This window comes from Nycticebus coucang, chromosome 9 (assembly GCF_027406575.1).
Source record: "Nycticebus coucang isolate mNycCou1 chromosome 9, mNycCou1.pri, whole genome shotgun sequence".
In the NCBI taxonomy this organism is placed as follows: Eukaryota; Metazoa; Chordata; class Mammalia; order Primates; family Lorisidae; genus Nycticebus; species Nycticebus coucang.
The window spans coordinates 101,207,047-101,216,396 of NC_069788.1; the positions used below are offsets into that span (position 1 = coordinate 101,207,047).

Sequence of the window (9,350 nt, forward strand, 5' to 3'; positions counted from 1 at the left end):
TCCATAGATGAGCATTGTCTCTTTTGTATTTTACATCAGTGGACTCATGAGATGTACATTTGTGTCTGTTTCTGGTGCTCAACATCAGCTCTTGTGAATCACGCATGTTGGGATGTATAGTTAAAATCCTTATCCTCATTGCTATACACTAGGCCATTGCAAGAATAGATCATGAGATATTTTTCATTATACCAATAATATATTTTCAGCTTGTTGCCATTCAAGGTCTATTGATAATAGTGATGGTATAAATGTTTATACATTAGTGTTTGGTATATATTTAAGAATGGAATTTGGGGGTCAAGAGATAAGCATATGTTTAATTTAACCTGATATTGCCAAATATTTTTAAAAGTGGGTAATTATTTATCTTCTCAAAACAATCTCTCTAATGTACAAATGAAGAGAGAGTTTCCACCCTTGCAGAGTTGTTAGAAATCACATAGTCCATCTCAAAACACTTTGCTTGGTACGTAGTATGGCTGTTTAGAGCATGAAATTATATATTCTATGATAATACACTTCTTGCCTGATACACAGCGAGTCTTCAGTAAATGATGGCTCATTATTATTTACTATATATTCATAGTTTTAGGATGACAAACCAGCCAGAGCTCATTTGTTCAGGCAACATTTTTTGTTGACATGACATAACATGTCAAACACTATTTTGTGTACTTCCAGTGAATGATAAATACCTAGGCTTTGTCCCACTTCTCCCAGAAAACCATTAGAAAAGTGAAACTATATACTGAACCCATGCTAAGTGTGTCTCAAAATACCAAGAGTCAGTAAGTCCACCATTTGCACAGTATTTGAATGATCTCATTAGTAACAGGGAGGGTTGAGGTGGAGCTTAATAGCTGAAGGTCTGGACGCTGAATTCTCACCTCGTAAAAATAAATTTTGTCTAGAAGCCTAATTCACGTTTTAACCTAATATTCTAAAATTTCACTTTAGATCACAATTAACATAATAATAAAAACAGGTTTGAGAAGATTAGGAAAGGAATTCAGGCTTTCATTTATCCATTCAACAGTATTTATTGAACACCTGCAACTGAGTAAAAGAGAAACAAAGTGCCTACACCTAAAGGATATTTACATTCTAGTTGGATCACTAATGGCAAACAAACAAATAAATATATCATATTAGTGTATGAAGTCAAATAAGGAAAATTTTTTCTAAAGAACAAAACAAAGACACAGCAACGTATCTGGAGATAGAGCTTGAGAAGAAACACTATTTTAGGTAATTTGGTCAGGGAGTCCTTTGAGAATATCTTCTAAACTATGAATATTTATCACTGAAATATCTAACACTCTATTTCAGACACAGCCTTAGCACGAACACATATTTTTATATAAGAATATTAGAGCATGACTAGATTTGGCAATTACAGCACAAACACACATACTTACAAATTTAGAGAGGATATACTGTAAGTAACAATTGACACATAAAAGTTAACTAAAGAAAAAATAGCTGTGACAGTTGACTATTATATTTTCTCCTATCATTGTAATCAGGAGCTGTCAAAGAGATAAGATCAACTGAAGTCATTAGGACTATTAAAGAAGGGGGGTACTGTTAAAACTTTGTTTGTTCTTCCTGACTTATGTCCATATCACAGTTTCTTAACCTAAGGTCAAGAATTCTTTAGCCTGCCACCTGGTTTAGCGCTGCCTGCTTTCAGAGAATTTAGGTGAGAATCCTGTGTCTAGCACAACAACTAATTGCTAGATTAATAAAGATATTGGTGCTCCCACAATATAAACACTTAGGTTGCCTTGCCCATTATATATGAAAGGCAACATTTTCTCTGACTGCTCAGGTGATATAATGCTTTTAACAATATATTTCTCTTGTATTTTCTATGGTAATTAATACCTTTAAAAGTTAATGTTGTCAAGAATTTTCATAATGATATTGGTAGATAAGCATAACACAAATCAAAATAATATAGGGAAGCAATCTGGTCTCACTGCTTTCTGCATGCAAGGTCTTGGATAATTTATTTCATTGAAGAAATATGTATAAAATTTCTACCCTGGGCCAAATTCTGATGATATTTGAATGAGGAAAAAGAGAAAAGCATCATACTGTGTGATGTTCCTTCTGAATAACTACATTTATAATCTGGGGAGAATTAACACATGAACTATCATAAAGGCATTGAAAGGATTAAGTGAGATCTCAGACAGGCTTTGCTATTAAACAAACCAAGTTATGCCACTTACTTGTATGCAGTTCAAGATTTCTTAAAAATCAGTTTCTTCATATGTAAATGCATAAGTTTTTTGATAAAGATAACATATATAAAGATAATTGATATAATAAATAAATATATACATATTGGAGGTTCTATGAAATCCAGGAATTCAATAAATAGTCAACAAATTGTGCAATTATTATCTGTAATCTATTAGAAACTATCCTTTAAAAGATGGTTGCTTCTAGATCAAATATCTTCTCTGAGTTTCATTTTCCAGTATATGACAACACACTAGAGAGTTCCTCTTTGGTGTCACAAGTTATCTGAAGCTTTGTGTCTCCAGTTCTGAGTATTTTCTGTTAGATATCTTACTACTTTCCACCCAGATCCACTCTCCATGCTTCACAACTCTGCACACCAATAGAGCCTGTCAGCATGCTCTCTCTATCTTCTGGTGGAGTTCAACTTACAGAAAGCCCTACCAAAAAAGAATTACTAAATCATGGAAAAAGCCCAAGTGCCCATCGATCCACGAATGATTAATAAATTGTGGTATACGTACACCATGGAATGTTAAGCAGCCTTAAAGAAAGATGGAGACTTTACCTCTTTCATGTTTACATGGATGGAGCTGGAACATATTCTTCTTAGTAAAGTATCTCAAGAATGGAAGAAAAAGTACCCAATGTACTCAGCCCTACTATGAGACTAATTTAGGGTTTTCACATGAAAGCTATAACCCAGTTATAACCTAAGAATAGGGGGAAGGGGGAGGGAGGGGAGGGAGGGGAGGAGGTGGATAGAGAGAGGGGGATTGGTGGGATTACACCTGTGGTGCATCTTACAATGGTATATGTGCAACTTGGTAAATATGGAATGTAAGTGTCTTGGCACAGTGACTGAGAGAATGCCAGGAAGGCTCTGTTAACCAGTGTGATGAAAGTGTGTCAAACGGTCTGTGAAGCTAGTGAATGATGCCCCACGATCATATCAATGTACACAGCTATGATTTAATAAAAAATAGATAAATAAATAAATAAATAAAAAGAAAGAAAACTGGCAAGTAAAGTGGAGAGATTCCTTCCCATCACCCCTAGAAACTCCGCTTCCTCCTTATTTGCCATGGGCTGGCAGGCATGACCAATCCACCGTCAATGTTCACACCTGTGCCCTATGCACACAGTTCTTTCTTTCTTCTATTTCTTCTAAACTTTTCTTCTTTGCACTTATAACTCCAGTTACAGTATCATTTGTAGTTTTCCTACTTTTTGTTCATATCTTTAGTCAATTTATTAAATACTTTCTGAAGTATTCATTTGAAGTGCATCAACTCTTTATTTAGTTTTGCCTCGTTAGCTCTAGCATGGTGTATAGTACACAGGTGGTCCTCAAAAAAAGACTTGCTGGGAGAAAGCGTAGGATGCTGGTGCGGAGCGCTGCTCAGCAGGCCGGGCCTGGCCTTGGGTCCCAGGCGTCCATCGGTGGGTGTGTGTGTGTGTGTGTGGGGGGTGTCTCTGCACCTGTGTCCGCCCCACCACCACCGCTGCCTTCACTGCCGGTCCTCCCAGAGCGGCCATGGGCTGGGCTGCAGCGCTGCCTGGGTGACTGGGCAATCCACACGCAGCAGCAAGGGCCAAGATGACAGATCACAGCGAGGAGCAGCGCAGTGAGCTGGATCCAACTCTTCTAACAACTAATTTTCCAAAATATGAACAGTCTCTCCTGATACCACATTCTCCTTTGGCCGCACTTCGCTCGGCAAGGCCCTGCTAAGTGTTAACAGAAAAGCCGCCCACCGTCACTATTACTGGGACGTCTGAGGCTGGAGACCATGATGATACTGTCCAGACCACCCTCAAGTTTACATAGAGTGAAAAAGACGCAGCTGAAGCACCCCTTTGTGAAATATTCTCTCAGGAAGATTCAGAAGATAATGATATTTCAGACATTGTAAAATTATTAGCATTACATGCTGAAGAAAATCTTGGTATGGTGATGATCTTTAGTGACAGCTCTGCAAGAAAAAAATAAATGAAATAGTAGATCAGATACAAACTAGAGAGAGAAAGAAAAGAAACACAATGGAAAAGAAGCAGCAGAAGCTGAAAAGCAGTTATGTCATGGCACTCCTGTTACAAATGAGAATTTCTTTTTTTTTTTCTTTTTTTTATTTTTATTAAATCATAGCTGTGTACATTAATATGATCATGGGGCACCATACACTCGGTTCATAGATCGTTTGACACATTTTCATCACACTAGTTAACATAGCTTTCATAGCATTTTCTTAGTTATTTTGCTGAGACCTTTACATTCCACATTTACTAGGAATGGAAGGCCAAGTTTGATGCAGAACTTTTAGAAATTAAAAAGAAATGCATGAAAGAGGAGCAAGCAGGAAAGAATAAACTGGGAAACAGTTATTTGAAGTAGATCATAATCTGGAGGCATCTGATATCCAGTTGTTGGAGGACGCTGGAAGCAATGTGGAAGGAGATGAGTCCTTGTTCCAGGAAATGGATGTCTTGGAGCTGGAGGATGATGAGGACGATCCAGACTGTATCTGGGGAGTGACTTTCCCCATCTGCAGAGAGGCTTGACTACCACAGCGTCTGTGGGGTTTTGATTTTCCTTTTATGTTTTTTTTAAGAAAAAAATAATTGTCAGGAGAATATCTTCTGATAGCTTTCATCATTGCACTTAATAAACTGACCTTAAAATTTCAAATAAAAAAAAAAAAGACTTGGTTCGGCACCCGTAGCTCAGTGGTTAAGGGTGCCGGGCACAAACACCAGGGCTGGCAGGTTGGATTCCAGCCTGGGCCTGCTAAACAACAACTGCAATAACAACAACAACAACAACAAGTAGCCAGGCATTGTGGCAGGCTCCTGTAGTCCCATCTACTCGGGAGGCTGAGGCAAGAGAATCGCTTGAGCCCAGGAGTTTGAGGTTGCTGTGAGCTGTGACAATACAGCACTCTACTGCGGGTGACAAAGTGAGACTGCCTCAAAATAAAGAAATAGAAAATAAAAAAGACGTCCCTTCTAATTAGGTAATCATCAAACTTGGAAAAGTATAAAACATTATTCTTGTTCCACTCACCTCAGTCACCATATCATTCACATTATCTAATCATATAGTAAGTCTCACAAATTCCACTTTCTTCCTTCATAACATCTGTATTATTCCTCTCCCCACTACTTCTGTTGGGACCAGTTCTGTTTATTTCTTGATCACTCATTGGTTGAAATTTTGCATAATGCTCTTCTTATATGGCTTTCTTATCTCAAAGCTAGCCCCTCTGCAATCACATTCACAGCGGGGCCAAAATAATAGGGCAAAAACACATCGTGATTGTTTCATTATTCACTAGAACTTTTCAATGTACAAGCACACATCGTTATTACTTGCGATCACCTCTTATGTAGATTGCATTATTTGCCTCTTCCTTCAGTGACATTTTCTAGTATCAGTTATCCCAATTGATGTGTGTGCTCAAAACTTTCCACTTCATTCTTTACGACTATATTCATGTATACTTTCCCCCTAATTTTCAATAACAATAAATATATACATGCATACACCTATACATGCATAGCTATGGTTTGATTCTATGTCTTGCTCCCAAACACCATAGAGCAGTGGTTCTCAACCTTCCTAATGCCGCAACCCTTTAACACAGTTCCTGTGGGTCACAACCCACAGGTTGAGAACCGCTGCCATAGTGCCACTTCTTACTTTTATCATCCAAATGGTTTTAGGATATGTTGATTATAGTCATTGTTTTTGCTTTCTTGATTTCCTATTCATTATGAAATTGACTACATTTTTAAAATTTTGACATCCCCATCCATGAAAATCCTGTTGTCACTGTACCAGATACCTTCACCAGGGACAATCTTTATCCTTAAGCTGCTTTACTTTGGCAACATTTGCCACTTTTGAAACCCCCTTGAAACTCTTCCTTTGACTTCCATAACAACACACAATATGTAATCTCTTTCTCATGTTACACTATCTCACTCTTTCTTACTCATAATTAAACCAGAAGATTCATCAAGGCTCAATATTCTATCTGGTCAATGTAATTCACTTAATTTACCAATAGATTGTTGTTCCTAAAATCACTCTCTCTGAATTTTTTTTAGAAAGAAAACATGTTTTCCCAAAATCATATATTCATTTGTTTCTTGATCATATCAAATAGATAGTAGGTAGATATTTCTCAAACTCCAAACCTAAGATGTGAAACTTATTTTTCATTAATTCTGCTGAACCTGCTTGCTTGTTCAATAATACGATCTTCCTTTCAGTTATCAAACTTAGAAATATGAGTATGATCCTTACCTCTTCCCCCTTTAACATCCACATTCAGTGAATAACCAAGTCCTGTCATTTTTTTGCATGTAATTATATCACCAATCTCCGTCCCAGGCTGGCCCACTTTCACACTTATCATTTCTTGCACGTACCACTACAATAAACTTCTAATTTGTCTTCTCACCTTTATTCTTCCTGTCATAGAATTTTAGGAGAGAGACCTTTCTGAATGAATATAAACATATCACTGCCTAATTAACAATGACATTAAAGTCATAACACATAAATATGACCTTCAAGATTTCCTAACGGGTCTTGAATTTCTCTCTAATAATTTCTTTCTAATTTCTCTCTCTAACATTTGCTTGTCTATCTCAAATGTTCACTGTGTTAGTGGGGGAAAACAGTTTATGCCCAATTTCACTTGCTGTTTTCTGTCTCTATTGTCTATTGCAAATGTTTGCTATAATAATAGTGAGAAAAACAGAACCCTTTCTGCCCAATTTCACTTACTATTTCCTCTCTTTCTGGACTACATATCCCTCTTTTATTTTTCTGGATTCATTTTACAAGTGCTTCAACTTCCAGAGCAAGAGTCTTCTCACCTAGAGATCTTTCCTGAACTTGGTACTGTGCTAACAGGCCCTGATGCAGCTTCATGCCCCCATGACACACTCTCCTCCCATAAATCTTTACGTGTAACTATACTTTCATCCATGGCCATTTATCCTTTCTGCTAGTCAGCTTTATAAACAACTGCCTCTGTTTTTCCAGCAATAAAAAGTTTCTAATTTATATTCACTTGGTACATATTTATTAAAGAATATATCTAATGAGCAAAAATAAATGAATATATGATATATTGTAGGTACTTAATTATTCCATTGAATGGGGGAAGAGCTACAGTGGTATAATTGTCTACTATTTATCAAATCACCTTATAATGTTCATGTTGCATTGCTCCCAATAAATTATAATTACTAAATAATTACAATTGCTGGTTATTTCATAGCTGTTTATTTCCCCCCCTGGAAACACCCATGCATATATGAAACAATTATTTTTTGAATTATTTGTGAGTAAAACAATTCTTTGTGTGACCATTTTCCATGGACTTTCCTGTTATCTCTCCAAATTAAATGAGAGATTCAGATGTAAATTATTGTGTTTAACCTACACTTAAAATAGAGACCCATGAAAACTGCATAGACTAAATTTTGTAATTAATAGAGATTTCAAAGGGCTTATTTTATAATTATATTGATTATCTTTGTTTTTGGTAAATGTAATTTAATACATCTAGCTTATATACGCAGTTGGAATTGAACTATAAATATGCGTTTATGGGAGAGAAAAGGGAAGAGCTAAATCTGTAGCAGATAGCTGTAGTGTGTTGTTGTGTACTCTCCTGAGAGGACATTGAGTCCTCCAGAACCTGTTCAAATAGGTTTTAACTAAAAAAAAAGAAAAAAAAAGTTTTAATCAGACAAAGTTAGGATGAGCCTTTATGCTATATTGCAGTTGATTTTAAAGGACTACATTACCAATTTCTTAAAAAGTACATTGAGAAATTAACTAATTTAGTTATTTGTCTAGCCCAAATATTCACTTTACTATTGACTTGAATGGCTCAAGGAGTTTAATAGCTAAATTACATTAGATAAGTAGGCAACTCTTTTTTAAAAAATATAATTTTTACAAATGAGGAAAACTCTTAATAACTTGTATGAATATAAGTCACACATTTGTTACAAAAGGCAAAATATGGAGAGGTATTTAATCCAAGATAATATTTTCTGCCTGACTAATAGAATTATCTGATTTTAAAAGCACTCTTGTATCATAAATGTTTTATTTTCTATGGGTAGAAATAATGTCCCTTACAGAAAGTAATTCTAGGTGGCATTCTGTTTTACAAAGAAAATAAACTCTGCTATGTTTTATCAATGAAATGTGTTATTACAAATTATTTCAATCCTCCTGAAAGTCACAAAAATGTCTTGATATTGAATGTGTGTGCAGACAGTTTTTTAAATAGCACAAGAGACCAGACAGATTCTGGGATAGAAGAAATGGGGCACTATTGAATTAGTTAACCCTTCCCTGCTATTATTGTAATTGATATTAAGAGAGCTTCCTTATAGAAATGCCAAACCCCTCTCTGGTTTTACTTCAAGTAGAAGTAAAAGTCTACAACTTTTCGCATATGGTGAAATTGGCTGACAGGAATTTATATTCAAATATTTCATTAACTACTGAAGAATAATTCCCTTTTCTTAGATCTTGAAGTAAAGAATGTTTGTTCAGATAACTATGCTTACCAGTTTCCTGAGTAAAAGCAGACTACATCTATTGCCAGGACTTTTTTTTCACATGCTCAGGTCGTTTTAAGTTATAGGACCATTTATAATTAATGAATACAATCTGCTATAAAGAGGAATAAATTAACAGGGACTGTTAGAACTGATTCTCCTTGAATGAATATGGATATTTTATCTTTTTTTTCATCTCAACTAGGATAAAATTGGAGAGGAAATCAAAATCAAAATAACGGTTATGGTTACTTTCTGCTCATTATTCTTTATTCAGTAGGCCTGCAAACATAAGATTCTCATAGCCCCTTCCTGGGAAAGGATCCCTTTAAATTCGTGGAAACCAAACTGCCAATACCATGAACTTCAGATAAAAGCCAGTAAGGAAGTAAACGTTGGATTTGTGGAGATCTTTCAAATTCTTCTAAGACTTTTTGTTTTCGTTTCTTTGTTCATTTGTTTTTCTGCCTTTTTTAAATTTAAGACATGTAAAATTAAAACAA

At 35.7% G+C, this 9,350-nt stretch overlaps 1 pseudogene; it reads left to right on the forward strand.

The window, feature by feature from the left end:
• The first annotated feature begins 3,923 nt into the window (after window positions 1–3,923).
• On the forward strand, window positions 3,924–4,815 carry LOC128594775 (RWD domain-containing protein 1-like; annotated as a pseudogene).
• The last annotated feature ends 4,535 nt before the right edge of the window (window positions 4,816–9,350 follow it).